This window comes from Protopterus annectens, chromosome 2.part2 (genome assembly GCF_019279795.1).
Source record: "Protopterus annectens isolate FY-2018-M chromosome 2.part2, PAN1.0, whole genome shotgun sequence".
Lineage (NCBI taxonomy): Eukaryota > Metazoa > Chordata > Ceratodontiformes > Protopteridae > Protopterus > Protopterus annectens.
This window is the reverse complement of record NC_056730.1, coordinates 834,098,235-834,116,194: the sequence shown is the minus strand read 5'-3', so window position 1 is coordinate 834,116,194 and position 17,960 is coordinate 834,098,235.

The following is a 17,960-nucleotide window of genomic DNA, read 5'->3' as shown; positions in this document are numbered from 1 at the left end:
TGGTGGGTTAGTAACATATGTAGCCAACAGTTACACACATAATAGTAATATATATTACTATAATGTATATTAAGTGAGCTGATCGAAGGAAGGACACTCAGCAAACTCGGAGCTACAATATATAGCATTAAGTATCCTGTTTTTTGTTTATTTTGTTCTTTATTTCTTTGTTGTTTATAGCACTTTGTGTACTGTGTATTTTTTCTAGCTAGTTTCACTGTGTGTGAGGTATTAACTGGAAATTGTCCACTCTTATTAAGCATCTGTTGGGTTGTTTGTTTATGATAACTTGTTGCAGTTAAACTCTTTTTTCTAGTGGCTCCTTTAGCTGTTTAAAACTTTCATTTAAAGGCTCACTGCTGCTTTTCAGCTGGGAGTAACATTTCTGCAGTTTGTTCTAAGTAGTGGGGATATTTGTAGCATTTCCATAGTCAGGCTTGTATTTGGGCCTAGTGTTTGTGGAGGCTGTGTGTCTGAGCACATAATTCAGGGACATCTTGTTTTAGCCAAAGCCATCAGGCATTTCAGTGAGAGAATTGTTTGAGGTCATTGGCTGACTGAGGTCTCCTGGACTACAGCTTAGACTAAGCACCTCATTGGTTCTTTGAGATTTCTTTCTTAAAAGCTGTCTCAGGTTTCAACTTTCTGTTACCTAAGAAGCTCAGTTGTGAGTGTTCAGCCATTTTACAGTGAGCTGATCGAAGGAAGGACACTCAGCAAACTCGAGCTACAATATATAACATTAAGTATCCTGTTTTTGTTTATTTTGTTCTTTATTTCTTTGTTGTTTATAGCACTTTGTGTACTGTGTATTTTTCTAGCTAGTTTCACTGTGTGTGAGGTATTAACTGGAAATTGTCCACTCTTATTAAGCATCTGTTGGGTTGTTTGTTTATGATAACTTGTTGCAGTTAAACTCTTTTTTCTAGTGGCTCCTTTAGCTGTTTAAAACTTTCATTTAAAGGCTCACTGCTGCTTTTCAGCTGGGAGTAACATTTCTGCAGTTTGTTCTAAGTAGTGGGGATATTTGTAGCATTTCCATAGTCAGGCTTGTATTTGGGCCTAGTGTTTGTGGAGGCTGTGTGTCTTAGCACATAATTCAGGGACATCTTGTTTTAGCCAAAGCCATCAGGCATTTCAGTGAGAGAGAATTGTTTGAGGTCATTGGCTGACTGAGGTCTCCTGGACTACAGCTTAGACTAAGCACCTCATTGGTTCTTTGAGATTTCTTTCTTAAAAGCTGTCTCAGGTTTCAACTTTCTGTTACCTAAGAAGCTCAGTTGTGAGTGTTCAGCCATTTTACAGTGAGCTGATCGAAGGAAGGACACTCAGCAAACTCGAGCTACAATATATAACATTAAGTATCCTGTTTTTGTTTATTTTGTTCTTTATTTCTTTGTTGTTTATAGCACTTTGTGTACTGTGTATTTTTTCTAGCTAGTTTCACTGTGTGTGAGGTATTAACTGGAAATTGTCCACTCTTATTAAGCATCTGTTGGGTTGTTTGTTTATGATAACTTGTTGCAGTTAAACTCTTTTTTTCTAGTGGCTCCTTTAGCTGTTTAAAACTTTCATTTAAAGGCTCACTTCTGCTTTTCAGCTGGTAGTAACATTTCTGCTGTTTGTTGGTGGCTTTGCAGTTGCCCGCCCCTAGTGTAAATTTGATCTGGGACCCTCCTCCCAGTCTAGTGTCATTACCTCATTCTACCCAGTACAGGGAGAGCATTTGAGAAGGCCAATCAGCTTAGTTTCTGCTACTCCTTTCTCTCTTTCCAAAAAAAAAAAAAAAAAAAAAAAATTATCTGCTTTTACTGTATTTGTGTTTTTTCCTACATTATTTTGCTTTTAAGGCCATCTTAAAAGTACTCAATAGTATTTATTACTGCTTGGTGTAACTCATTGTAAGCCTTTTAGTTTAAGCACCTGGGCTTCAGACCAGTTTTACATTAGAAGGTTTGTGGTCTGCACTGTAGTGGCAGAACAGGTAGCTTACATCCTTCTAAGTTGGGAACTGCTGATTGAGGGCTCAGTGTCGGTTATTCTAAAAGTGTATTAATTCTGGTTTAAGCACTTGGGCCTGAGGCCAGTTATTTTACATTAAGAGGGTTCGTGTTCTGCACTCTTGTGGGAGGAGAGGCTGGACTCTGTCCTTCTGAGCTGGGAATTTCTAGTTAAAGCTTATAGTGCCTATATATTTGAACTGCTTCTTACTGAAATTGATACACCTCGTTTGCTGTGGCATAGACTAGCTCCATGCCTGCTGAATCTAGCTTTGTTTGTATAACTTGAGCACTAATCCAGGCATTCTTTAAAGTATTCAGTTGTATTTATTACTGCTGGTAGTAACTTGATTAAAGTGTAGCTATCATTTCTAAGTCTTTTGGATTAAGCACTTGGGCTTCAGGCCAGTTATTTTACGTTAAGAAGGATTGCGGTCTGCACTCTTGTGGGAGGAGAGGCTGGACTCTGCCCTTCTGAGCAGGGAATTTCTGGTTAGAGGCTTATAGTGCCTGCATATTCTAACTGTTTCTTACTGAAATTGGTACACCTTGTTTGCTGTAGCATAGACTAGATCCAGGCCTGCTGAATCTAGCTTTATTTGTATGCTTGTTGTTTGTTTATTTCCCTGAAACGCTAATTCCACCTAAAACGCCTTTTAGCACTTCTGTGGATCCCTAGTGATATCTGCATTGCTTCCTGTACTTATTTCCTTGTTTCACTTGAAAGAAAGTTACTGTTTGTCGTTTTTGCATTTAAGTTACCTGTAACACATTGCATTTAAGTTACCTGGCACTTGCTCACTAACGCAATTATATAAGTCAGCTCTAAAAAATTAAAAGCACTACACCCTCACAAACTCCCCTTGAGTACCTTGTTCCCCATTGGCCCTTTTTTCAATTATAAAGGAATTCCCAATACTATTCTAGCATGTCCAAAGGTCAGTTGTCAATCTCCTCTCCGGTCCAGCTGGTGAATCTGGGAATCTTGAGGCAATGTTACAACTACCTCATGTACACAGACAACCCTCTCCTCCTCCCAAAAAATTCCAACACATGTGAGAGATGCAACCATATAGCCAAACTGGAGGCTAAGCTCTCTCAACTCAGTACTGGCGTAACCAGTCAGGAGGAGAAGGAAACCACACTCACTACAATTCCAGTCTCACATAGACCTACCACGACAACAAACCAAACACATAAACACACAAAAACGTACTCGGAGGCTCTAAATAAAAATCTGCATAAGCAGCAGAGACCTCCAAAGCAGACACCCAAGCAACCGCTACCCCAAAACAAAACATGTGCAGCACATAGCTCACAAAGCCAGTGTGCTGAACAGTCACAGCCCTTAAGGCTAAACAACACACCTGATACACTTGTAATAGGTGACTCTATCGTCAGGCACACTGACGTCCCGCTCACCAGGCTGAACAAGGAGAAGGTCACGGTGAGCTGCCTGTCGGGCGCTAGGATCCGCCACATAACACAAGCACTCAGGTCACTCCAAGGCAAGTACAAATATGACTCAGTCATTGTCCATGCTGGTGTGAATGACCTGAGACGTACCTCCTGGGCTACATGAAAAGAGACATAGAGGAGCTCTCTGAGCATGTAGCCCAGGCCGGTATGACCCTGACCTTGAGTAGCATCTTACCCTCACCAAGAATGATGCCACAATATGAAGACAAGATGATCAATTTCAACAATTGGCTTAAGTGTTGGTGTCATTCAAAGGGGATCCAATGCCTGTCAGCCTGGGATGACATGCTCGACAAGCCACGATGCTTTGCTAGGGACGGCTTGCACCTGTCACCCTGGGCTTTCGGATATTGGCAAAGGCTCTTGCTACCCCATAGTGCCTTTTTAGGCAAGGCTCAAAAGACAAACCCACCTCCATAGGTATCACAAGGGATAAGAAACTAAGAGTAATGCTACTCAACGCCAGAAGTCTAAACCTCAAGATGCACGCACTCAAAACTCTCCTTAGCATGGAGAACATCGATATCTGTGCAGTAACAGAAACCTGGTTCAAGGCTCCCGAGAGCACCCCAGCACTACCAGGTTATACCTCATACCATGCTTTTCGGCCCCAAAACTTGGACCGAACCACAAAAGGAGGGGAGTATCAATATTTGTCAAAGATACCCACACCTCCAGGTTGGTGGCACAGCACGAAGCATCAGAGACTATCCATGTGCAACTAACTGTGGGTAAACTGCCTTCCAGTTTATAGCCTGCTACAGACCACCCTCCGAAACACAGGAACCCCACTTGGCCTTCCTGAGAATACTGGAAAATATGAAGGTCTCTCCAAACACCATTATATTGGGCGACTTCAACTACCCAAACATAGACTGGGAGCATTACTCTAGCTCCAACACCCTAGCCCAAAGGTTCCTAGAATTTATAAACTCAAATGCTATGGAACAACTTGTTACCACTCCCACAAGAGGGGAAAACATACTGGACCTGATCATCACCAACATGGGGACACTATGCTCCAGACCAGAAGTGTATCCCTCACTGGTAAGATCAGACCATAAACTAATCTCACTGGATATTCACATCCCGACCCCACCCCTGCCCAGAAAACCACAGTGAAAAACTTCTCTAAAGCAAATTTCACATGCCTCAAAACCGAGGCGAAATCCTTCAAAGCCCCGGCCTGTGGAAAATACGGCCCAGACCAAGCAGAATCCTTTATAAACGATTCTATGAACACCTTCAGGAATGCATGGATCATGCAATCCCAAATAAAACCAAGACCCAATCCTCCAAAGGCAGACGTCCTGTCTGGTGGACCCCAGCCATAAACAAACTATACAATAGAAGGAGGAAGCTACTACATGATAGAGCAAAATCCCAAAAGGGAAGGCATCTCTGATCAGTATTAGCAAAAACTAAGGGCACTCATAAAATCGCTCTAAGGCCAGCTTCGAGAGAAAAATTGCACAGGACACTAAGGATAATCACAAGGCTTTCTTTAGTTATGTTAGGAACCTGGGTGGGAATTCCCAGATATGCTCAGAATTAGTCCAAAATGACAAAAATACACCGAGCCCACAGACATTGCCAACATCCTAGCTGACACGCTCAGTGCAAACTTCTCCCCTCTCCCCACCAAAAGGACAAATATCTATCCCAACAGAGTGCTGCCCCCTGACATCTCAGATGCTCAGGTAAGAGCCGCCTCTCCAAAGCAAAAACACAGCATCAATGGGACCAGATGGTGTCCCGGCTGCCCTACATGGACTCCAAGAAAGGCTAAACCCAAACATAAAACTACTCTTCAATCTTAGCCTTCCTACAGGATATGTACCCAAGGAGTGGCGTGCAGCAACAGTGGTCCCTCTCCACAAAGGTGGTGCCTCAACGGATCCTGGAAACTATCGCCCTATAAGCCTGACTAGCTTGGTCTGCAAAGCTATGGAAAGGATCATCATGGACCTCATAAATAAAGATATTGGGGACCTACAGACACTGGATCCTACCCAGTTTGGCTTTGTTAAGGGCAGATCCTGCCTCTTAAACCTGGTCGATTTCTTTGAAACAGTCACCAAGGCCATTGATGAGGGGAAGGTGGTCCACACAGCCTACCTGGACCTCGTAAAAGCCTTCGATACAATACCCCACTGGCATTATAGATAAGCTCACCAGCTTAAATATAAACCCCTATGTCACTAGATGGGTTGCAAACTGGCTCAAAGACAGAACCCACATGGTTAGAATTGCTGGAGCCATGTCAGACTCCAAACCAGTTACAAGTGGCGTCCCACAAGGCTCAGTCCTGGGACCTCTCTTGTTCGGTATATATTTCTCGGTGGTACAGGCCAACACGGAAGGACTGTGGCTGACCAAGTTCACAGATGACTGCAAACTGGGCCATAATCAACTCTCCAGCCGACACAAGCATCCTCCAAAAGGGCCTCATAGAAACAGACAACTGGTGCCAGAGCCATGGCCTCAAGCTAAACGCCAAAAAGTGTATAGTCATCCCTTTGGCAAAACAAAGTGCTCAGAAATTACCACATAGGTGGTAATCCATTAAGTACAGAAGAAGTCATTAGGGACCTGGAGACCCAAGTTGATAGCAATCTCTCATTTGACAACCACGTGGCCAAAGTGGTTAGAAAACATTTTATATAGCCCACCTAATCTTGAAGGGATTCACATCTAGATCAGGGAGGTCATCGACTCTTTACTCATCCCTCATCAGGCCCATAATTGAGTACAACGCCCCTTTTGGGATGTACCTTACCAGACACCTGCAGCAACTGGAAAGACCCCAAAAGTACCTCACCAAGAGGATCAAAGGGCTCAAACAGATGCCATATGCTGCCCGGTTAAAGAAACTCTAGCTCTACTCAGTGGCATACCGCCTGCTCAGAGGCGATTTGTGCCTGACGTATAAAGCCATGTCCAACCCGGAATTAATGGACATGCTGCACCTCAGAAAATCCAAATCCCATCGAGCTACGCGCTCGAGAGACTTGAACCTCAGCACTGAAATAAATAGGACATGCTGGAGGGACAGATTCATAACCCAGAGGCTCCCTTCACTCTGGAATAAAATCCCAGTCCAGGTTAGGCAGAGTCCCACATTGACTCTCTTCAAGAGGAATCTTGACGAGTGGATGGGAGATCATGGGTTTACCCCGGCTATCACTTCTGTGTCACTGTTAGACAGAGGCACAGTATACTAACCTCAAAAAAAGGCATAGCAAAATTAATTTAAAATGGGTGGCGAAAGCCAAACACACTCTGGCTAGGCTTATAAATGCCCTAGGGCAGATAGCCAAGTATGAACCTATGAACCTATGAACCTATGAAGTAATGGTTTGACATAGTTCTGGATATGAACATTGACATTGTGTAAAAAGCAGTCTACAGACAAGTGAATTATCACCACACACCACATAGGAACTTTTAGTTCATGGCATTAAAATCACTTTTTTAATGGTCAGTGACAAAAGACTGACACAATGGAGAATGTAGGCATCAAGCTTCATCACAGTAATGACAATTGTAACATCCTGTAAGGTACACATTATATCCAGCAGCCTAATAAATGTCTCACAATACTGCTTTCAGTCTGTATTTCTATAGTGCTGTGGAATTAAGCACATTTGCATGAAGATGACCAGACAAGTGTAGGCAAAAGCAAAAACTCACCGTTTTTTGCCATAGGATGTGAAATGCCATTTACTGTCTCTCAGCACTGTTGTGTGATGTAAAGCTCTATGCAGATGCTGAGGATAAAATGTGAAGACTTTTTATGGGCTATTTCTGGCCCTATATGTTGTCTGCAGTTCTATGTTTTGACCAAAATAATGTGTGAAAAAGGGTTTGCTAGGACAGTGGTCAATATGTGGGACAAGTAGAAGATAGAACACAAGGTAGAGAACAGAGGAATGTACAGGATGATGGTGGGAGAGCAGCATAGCCATCTACGTCTTCACAACATAAACTTGTAAATAGGATTTGATGAATTTGGAGTCATCACGTCAGGACAGAGCAGCAACAGCAGAATAATGTTATATGGCCAGTTGGATCAAATCAAGTGTGACAAGCAGACACATAAGGCAAAGTGGAGAACTATGTATGAGGAATATTTTTTTATGGAACAGGTGCCTGTTTTTTATTTTTTTGGAGAGAGAGAACTGTTGGGAAGGTACACAGGGATGAGACTGTCAGGTAGGTAGATTAGGCTTGGTAGTAGGTGCAGACATACAGAACATACAAGACAGAGAGGGATGGTGATGGACACAAAAGTTTGGGAGATGCCATGATTGAGAGTAGGTAGAGGACATCAGAGGTGCATCCACGTCAAGCCTGAGAACAATGAGAATATCGTCCTCACCCTTAGAACCATCACTGTCTCCTGCAGCAGCTCCCTGGGTCAGTTCCAGATGTGGCATTGATTTTGTAATTTGAAGCAGGACTTTTTCTACTCTGACAATTCAGGCAGAGAGGCTCCTTTCTTTGATGTCCTCCATAAGCTTGGTCAACTCCTGACAGGTGACAAAATCACAACCACAATACTAATCCTGGTGGGTACCAGTGAACCAGCAGCTGGGCAGAGATACCTAACACAACTGGAGCAGGTAGTGCAGGAGTTGTGGAATCAATGCTGACAGATTGCAGTACAGATGTGCTGGATGTCTGTGCTGCCTTTGGTGGAATGGCAGGTTGAACCCCCATAGTTGGACTTGCTCCCTGTGCTGATGGTCATTTGTGTTACAACAGCAATGCCCCACCCCCCCAATAAAAGATAGAGAGATAGGTTTGAGTCAGACAAAATTTAGATAACAACAATACCACATCGCATTACTGTTTCAATACATAAACAAATATGACACATAACTATGTCCACCTTTTCCACATCCACATATGTGAAAGCATTAATATGTAGTAACAAAAGGAGGTACTGCCAGCACAGCTAGCTGGAATTTTGTAAATAATTATATGTCTTTTGTGAATATCAACATGATTTATATAAGATGCTTGTGTTCAAAATGTATTAGAACTGTATGTTATATGTATATCAAACTGATTTATACAGATGCGTGTGTTGAAGAGGTATTTGTAAAGTGCTTGAGTTTAGACTGTATCCACAGTGTACCTACTGCAGAGAACAGAAATGTACATGTACTATATTAACTGTTTAAAAGTATATGTTTTAACAGAGAAAACTGGAGGGTTAACTTCTGCCCAGCAAACTTTAGAAAAACATCTGAAATTAAATCACTTTATATGCTATGCCATAAAGATGCCATCTCACAGGTTTCAAGGCAGCTAGAGACACAAAGTCTGTACTAGAAAGCATTCTGTATTGTCTTTGGAGTGAATTAATTGCCACTCAGGAAGAGTGGAAGTGTTTAGCTGTTTTACGACCTCCAGAAGCTTAACAGGCAAAAGGCGTGTGTGTGTATTTTTACAGGTAGGTGCTAATACTGCCAGTTGCCAGCAATGGGAGGTTTGCATGGGAACTAGAAGTCAGATGACCAGAAAATATGTCATTCTGTAAGCTATCCAAGCAGTAATATTTTAGATATTATCTTGAGAAGTCTCTTAGTGAGACAGGGCATTCTGTATTCTGTCTTGGGCCTGACAACAAGAAGAACCATCCACCACATCATTTGCCTTGCTCATTAGTAAGCTATTAGGGTATAGTAATTTTTTTAGATACAGTCAGAAATATAGTGAAGCTTAGTTTAGATATTGTTTTTTCTTTATTTGTCTGAGCCTGCCTGCAATGTTATTTTAAATAGTTCCTGTGTTTTATAGTCTGATGTCACTGTGAATATATGCTTAGTATTTTCTTGTTCTTTTATTATTTATTGTTAAATATATTTAAACCTTTCATTGTGGCTGATCAGTGTAGCAATATTTATGTTTTGAGAGTACTTGCATATTTATTTGGTGACACTCTGTGGGCCACTCCTAATAGCCTTACTCTTGGTCAAGCTACCATTTGTATTAATATTAATATTACACAGTAAGTTTGGACACCCTTTGCTAAGGGCCTTAAAGCAGCTGGCAGGAGTGACTGGTGGCAGTGGTAACTACCTTATATTATTGGCAGAAGAGGGCATAGCTAGTAAATCTGTGCCAGCCTTTCCCAGGTGTGTGTGTGTGTGTGTGTGTGTGTGTGTGTGTGTGTGTGTGTGTGTAAATCAAACCTTAAAGTGTGTGTGTGTCAGCTACTTGAATAGGGACACAAAGCACTGGTTGGACAGAGAGGGTGCTGGAGGTCTTGGCTTGGTCACTCAGTTGAGATCTCAGCTTTATAGCTGTGCCAGTGGAGAGTTTTACAGGGGATCTGGAGAAAGAGGGAGAAACCAGTCCCAGACTGACTGTGGTCTTGTGTGCTCTTAAGGGAAATTGCACTTGATGCAGAGAGCTGCATTTTAATACTGTGTATGTACCTGTTATCCTCCCAATGAACATCCCCCTCACAGATGCCAGTGGTGAGGATTGAGGCTCCTTGATTACTGGTCCAGGGGAGGGTCATCACATATGTCATAAAATGCTTCAGGCTAAGTGCTATTTAAATAATATGGAAGCAGTTATTTGAATAAGCTATATTGGATAAATGTATTCCAATTACATAAATCCACTTACAAAAATGGAATGTTTAATGTCGTTTAATATTGCAATAATTAATTTATACATTTTATCCTGTAATAATAGCTAAATTCTGATGTTGGAAATTGAACTCTTGCACAGCAAAGTTGATGTACTCATTGCCTAATGCAATCATCAAGAGCTATTGCATCAAGCATGTATGCTTGATATAAAGGTTAGGAATGCCTACTCAAGTCGATATGGACTGATGCTGTAAAAGTATGGTCGGATTTGCGTTCATACCTAATGCATACTTACCTTGTACCTGTCTGAGGCAAGCCAGTCTAGCCTGATGCACCTCTCTGTTTAGGGAAATAGTTTCAGCAGCTGTACAGAACAGACAAAATAAAGAGAAATGGAAGCATAAGGAATAAATATACTGTCTGGCAAATCCATGCTATATAATTGACTGATGATGGCTCACTATACTTACACAACTCAAGGGTGTTTGTTGTCCTAAATTCATCCTCCCATCAGCTCAGAAGGTCTCACTTGCACTTCTTCATGTCACTGTAATGGTGACGACATTGCTCCCCAGTGCATGGAATGCAAGTTGCCCAAGAGACAGCCTTTGTCAAGCCATTCTAAGCCACAGCCTTATACTGATACCTGGTACAGTCCCCTGCAGCAGCCTACTGCTGCAGCACTTGAGAAGAAGAGCCACAAAGATCCTGGACTCCTCTTCACACCATCTTTAGGCTCTAAATGTAGCACTATCCTCCACTTTGCCTGCCATGTCTACTGAACTACATCTAGAACTATCTGTCTGAATTGGCTCCCAACTCAGATCTCATGTGCACCAGTCTGTGTGCAATGATGCATATCATTTCCAGTTGCATTTGCACATTTTAAAGCACAAAAATGGCTTGGCAGAGATATTGGCAATGATGAGATAAAAAAATAAAACAATGAACGTGTGAAATATGGCAGTGAGACTTGGCCATGCGTGATGATCACCCTATTTATTCATGTTTCACTGTTAAGTAATGACATATATTTTGATGTTTTTTTATAATCTTTGCTGTTTAATAGTAAAATGTTATGAACTGGGATATAATGGGTTGTTGGGATATACACATGCATAGACTGACTAATACCACCCGAGAATCAAACCCATATGAAAAATAATGATAAAATGGTAAATGTTGCTTATTAACTGTCAATGCCACAGGAAAATGTATGCTTTTAAGCCATAAGTTGAAGTATACAAAGTTGAAAATTAATGGAGATGTACTTAAGAGATGCCTGTATGTGCGTGATTTGAATTACTTATGGTACTGGTGTTCTATGTAAAAGGCAGTCTTTCTGGTTGTAAATGCATTTCATATGTATGCAGTTGCTTGACCTGAATAATGTATGTTGGGTTATATTCCATACATAGTTTACATGACATACTGTCCTACACACATAATTATTATAATTATGAGTTATACTAATTTTAAAGACATATTGTGCACATTACAGCTATACAAGTACATTTACATTGTGTCATCACTGCTATGCTTAATATAATTTTCACACATAATATTTGAGTTATGTAGCAATCATTAATGATAGTTTTGTTGCTAAATTCATGTTTTTAATTATTTGTATTTAAGGTTACATTAATAAAGGAAAGTGTGTGACAACACATATACTGACCTCCTCAGTAAAATTATCTGTAAACTGGATTTAAACCCTGTATTACATGGGCTCTTTCTCCAGACTCACTGCAATTACACCTTGTGCCACAGAGATAAGTAATTACCATGCACATTTTATTCACTTAGTACTGTCCAGAGTGCTGACAGCAGCACAAAGGTGACAGTCTCATTTATACTACTGATGGCATTCCAAATTAAAATTTGAGTTTTTGCCTTGGGAAGTGAACCATCATTCACTACTACTGACTTTTGACAATCAACAATGCACAATGCCAACCAGCATGCAAAGGATGAAGCAAAAAAAGTAAAGTTCTGAAAATGGATCTTTGTGATATTTTCTAATCTTTGTCTTAAACATGAAAATATGTGCATTGAACAGCACTAGGTTCACACAAACAGCACCCTCTCTAGATTTGAACCTTGAAACCATGGCATTAACTTGACTCATTTGAGATTATTTTCACTATTTGCCACATACACAGATATATTATTAAGAACAAGTAGATTATATATACTTAAGTTGTGACATTGTATCACTTTACATTAAGGGTCCAAAATAAAGCATTTTTCACAGATGTATTTTGTAATTTCTCAGTAGAGGTGTATATGAATGAAATATTTACAACAGTTAAGCTAATGCTACCTTTCACAACAATAACAAATGTTTGTAATACTGTGCTATTCCCTTTCTTTTGTGAGTAATCTCTTTTTTAGGCTTTTCTTTAATGAATGCAATGTGACTTGGATTTAATTTGAGAATATGTTCTTGTATATAACTGCTATGTACTTTGTATGGATTACACACAATTTTTTAATCAGAGGCACAGTTAGGTCATAAACATTTAGTGATGCAGTTGTTACAAAGGTTATCTCCTAAGTCATTCAACGAACCCCGCTGACTTTTTTGTAATGTCATTCTCTCTGATACCCACAGTAATTGTGCATCAAAGTGGCAGCAGTCTGAAACAATTTATTATTGTAGTAATACTAATCATTCACACCTGCAAGCCTTTAGCAAGCAACACTTCTCAATGCTTGTTCTTGCACTGCTATGTCTTGTACATGGTATTGCGTAGGTCCTCATACCATGTTTACCTGCCCAGCACTTCATGCAGAGTGACTGATTTATGATTGATAGTGAATTGATACCTTGCATATTCAACATGCTCACAGGGGTGAATCGGTACTATATAAGTTCATTGTACTGGTAAGGTACTTTTATCATAATAGGGGAGACTGCTTCGATCCACATACATCAATACTACTGTTTTACTGCTGAAATTGCAATTGTTTGTATACTTTCATACAGAATTTTCTTTCTGTAAAGGTATGCTATATTTATTTACAAACAAAATTGCATTACCGATGGTTTACATTTCATACCATTGTGCGATGTCTGCAGTTTGTCGATTGGTGTTGTTATAGAATGTATAGCAGTTGTTTGTTTTAAGTAAACTCAGGTAATGTTACTTGCCTTTATGGCAGCATTTCTATAAGAATGTGAACATGTTATAACATTGTTATATGAGTATCAGCAATGCCAATATTACATTCTAGTGTAACAACTGTGTTAAGCATGTTATATATGCTTGACATCAAGAGAAGCTTATCCCAAATAGTATATTGATTAACTTCCTACATTTATTCATATATGTTGTTAATGCTACTGTTTATTACAGATGTCCACAATATTGTCATCATTACCAGAGGTTTATCATTAATTTAAATTTAATTTATTTTTGTTTGGGGGGGGGGGGTTCTAATTGTGCATTACATGCATAGTCCTAGAGAGCCCTATAAGTTAATTTCTGTTAATGATGTACCTGCATACATTTATAGTTGATTCATTGCCAGCTACTTTGTTTAATTTTCTGACATCTATTTATGTTCCTTTTCTTCATACAGTTGCTGAGAGTGAGGTGATAGTGTAGGTGCTCAATCGACATGGCTCACACATATTAGAAGTCAAAGGCTGCCAAGTCCTTCCATGATCACATCTAGTGGCTGTTAGTCAATGATGTCAATGCCATTGGTGACCATGGCCATAATTATAACCAGATCAGACAGTGGGCCATTGACATGATCACTAATGCACAAATATGAACCACTGCTATAACACATGAATGTAGCGCTACTGGCGGTGATCCTGCTACCAAGCCACCACTGATTGAGAAGGTGGAGTTCTTGTCCACTGTAAGGGATCCATACAGCATATTTGGGAAGGGGTTAAGTGTAGTGGTTGATATAGGTGTTGAGATGAAGGATGATGAAAGGGTATTTACTGATGAAGCACTATCTATGCCATATTAATATTCATCTTTTAAACAGAGAGAGTGAAAGAGAGGGGTGGGGCAGGAGACTGAGACAGAGAGAGAGAGAGGGAGTGAATGGAGAGATAATTGTATAAATTCCTTCATAATATGTAGATGTAGTTCATGATGTTTTGGTTTATTGTGCCATTTGCTTTATAGTGCTTATAATCCAGATTATTTACTGGAGGAGGTATACCATGGAATTCTTAGGGGTAGGAGTACCAGATTACACCAAATTTTAGGTTATGGGTTACCCCAAAGTACTCATAATTTAAGTGACACAACAAACACTAATGCTGGTATGTTCAGTTTCACCAACAGTTGTGTGTTACAATATTCTTATGAAAGTTCCTCTATCAGTAATTTAATAAAATCCAGTTGGAAGTTTTTAGGAGCTGACCCCGAGATTAAGGCAATTATTGGTGACACCCCACATTTCACTTTTAGAAGATGTGTCAATCTAAAAGAAAAATTGAAAAAGTACCTGTTGCATGGGATGCCTTGGTTGCAAGATTGATTGGAGATACTAGGAAATGGGGTACTTGCAAGCAATGGAGATACATACACAAGAGTGAAACAGTTAATATACCCACTATAAATTACACCTTTAGTTTTAAGCAAGGTTTTAATTGTAAATCTACTGGAGTGATTTACCTTGCCTTTTGTGATGCTTGTTTTGCCTATTATGTTGATAAAACTAAATGTTCACTATGCACCAGAATCTATGAACATCTTTATGGCATTAGGCACCTCAATGTAACTAATGCATTATACAAGCACAAGATTTCTTGTGACAATAACAAGAAGTTTTTCTTTTTTGTTTTGGATCAGGTAATTCCAAATGCATGGGGTTGCATTTTTGAGTATAAGGAGTTACTCTAGCAACTCCGTCTTAGGGTCAGTGACCAGCCCGGTTTGAATGATGCAGCATCAATTTCAAGGGGCTTAAAATTAAGGACTAAGAAATTATAGACTAAGCTATATATTCACTTCTAGATGTTTTACATCAATGAGCATTGCTGTTGCATTTTCTTTCTTTTATAACACACCCTAGCTTTTTTATAATATTTTGGTATACTTATCTTTAGATTTATATTTTTTATAATTTAGCAGTGTGGAGGTTATATTGTTGTTTTTGTGATGTCTCAGGGTACTTCTATTTATGGTCAAGGTTGACATTATGGTTATAAAAACATTTCATTTGTCCTGCACTTGTTATTGTCCTGCTGTTTATGTATTTATTTATTCATATATTTGTATACTTACATATTAATTCTGGCATTCATCTTTGTATTTACTTATGTTTTTTCTATAGTCTTTGCAACTTTAAGATGTAATTGTTGTTAGCTGACTCATTTAGCCTACCAGATACCTTTTCATCCCTCATTATTTAAGGAACAAGTGGATTGATTTGTATTGTTCTGATGAAGTTCTAACACCTAGTTGGATGAAAGTGCTTAACTTTTTATCCATTTTCGGTTAATATAGTAAATATTTGGTTCACTTTTCCCCTGCTGTGCTGCATTCTTCCTGAGCTGCCCATTCACCTGTTTGGTGTTGTATTTGAGTTTTTCTTCTTGGTAAACTTCTATTATTGGTCTCTTCAAATTATCCATGGTATAATCCCAGTTATTCTCATTAGGGATAATATATAATTAGCAACCATGGGATTGGTAAAGCCAATTTTTAATCAAATGGGAAAGGTTAACTTGAGCACAAAAATAAAAAATTGCTAGGCTTAAAATGGCCCACAAGGGCAGCTAGCCTAGTAATTACCTATGAACCTATGAACATAACAGTTATGCAGTAAGGCCCTCCCACTACATTATCTGCTACTGCATGTCTCCTAAATACTAACACTTTGGCAAACATTGTAGATTACTACAGACTAGAACAGTCAGTTTGTTTAACACAGAGGTAGTACCATGCCAGTCTGACTGATTTGCACAGGTGATCTGTCAAAGATCAGATGGGTATGTATATTCTTAAGACTTGCAATCCTTCTGCACAGTAATTGCAAATATTTACTATATAAGTTCTGTTAGTTCAGTTTTGTTATAACCCCCTTGGAATAAGTGTTTCATCTTTAAATGCGGGCATAGGAGCAAAGCAAGTATCAAAGCTCACTAGTTAATTATGTTAACATATAGAAGTTTGAGCCTGCATTGCTTAAGGATGTACAAGTGTCCTAAGTCAATGAATATTTGAGTTTAGTTAAAAAATGGTGCTCCATAGTTTCATCTATTATGTGATGAGGAGCAGTGGTTTTCCTCACACCTACATTGGGCCGGATTCATGAAGGCTTGCACGGAGTCTAAGAGTAGCGTAAGACTCCATGCAGCCAACATGTCTGCCAAGCGATTCAGGAACAGCCGGCAGGGGCGTGCAAGAGAGCTCCTAAAACGACTTTTACACGGACAGGGCTAGGTTATGCAAATTACCTCATTTGCTGGCAAAAGCTATGCAAATGAGGTAAATCTGCGATTCAGGAAACCCTAACCTGTCCGAGTAAGAGTAGTGTTATTTGCAGAAATGTACTCCGTTGACAACTGAGTACCGTTTTGCAAATAGCAAAACAGAGCCATGACAGCTCCAAATAAAGGATGCATCCAGTTGAGGAAGCATGCCAATGGCCAAATATACAGCATCTTTTCCAGCAAATAGCGGAATACCCTGAGGTAGTGGGTGCAATAGACTGCATGCACATACGCATCAAAGCACCAGTAGGGCCTACTTTAACCGCAAGGGCTTCCCCTCCATCAACTGCCAGGTTGTGTGTGATACCCAGGGCATAATACTGAATGTGTGTGCTGGCTGTCCTGGAAGCTACCATGATTCCCATATCTGGCATCTGACACAGCTGTACCAGACATTTGCCAATGGGGGCATCCCTCATGGTCACCTAGTCGGGGATGCTGGACATGCACTGGAGCTGTGGCTGATGACACCCATCAGAAATGCACACACACCTGAACAGGAATGCCATAATGAGGCACACGCACAAACACAAAATGTAATCGAGCATGTGTTTGGGCTGCTCAAGTCATGGTTCCAGTGCCTGGAAACATCTGGTGGAACCTTGCAGTACTCACCAACTACATGCACCCAAATTGTCATGGTATGTGCTATGCTACACAATATGATCCTGCGAAAACAGCTGCAGCAGGAGCAGCATAGGGCCGAGCCAAACAGCCCCCCACCATTGCCAAGGCCATCACAGGCAGAGCATGACTCGGAGGAGGAACAACCTGAGCCTGCCCCAGTAGGCAGAAGGAGGCGTGCCCAGTATGCTTTGGCCTTGGCAAAGAGGCAATGCATAGCACATACACTGGCTCAGTAGGAACCCTGGAAATTATACCTCTCTCTGACTCGCACATATAGTAAAAGGGATGCCTAACTTGACACTACCTGTTTTCAAACATGTATAAGGAGTGTACTATGTGCATCCGACATAGGCAGCCCTGCAGCATCACCTGAGGCATGATTGCCATGTTTTAAGCAATATAAAGCAGTGCTAATCAGCTTTTACCACTATTTAGTATATGTAAACAAAATTGCACACACTAACTAGCACAACTTTGGGCAATGTTGAGCAATATTGGGCAATGTTCAGCAATGTTGGTTAACGTTGAGCAATGTTGGGCAAGTTCGGTCAAAGTTAGGCATAGTTGAGCAAAAGCAGGTAAACATGCTCATATTTGCTTTACTGTTCCTTAGGCAGCCTGGTCTGCCCAGTATGAAAATATAAAGCAGTGACAGTCCTCAAAACCAGGATACTGTGCACTATAGTCACAGTACTGAACCACTAAACCATGACAGCATTTCAGTGGTCAGCCTGTATGAAGAAATGTTGATAAGTCTATGTAAAGTGTCTCATG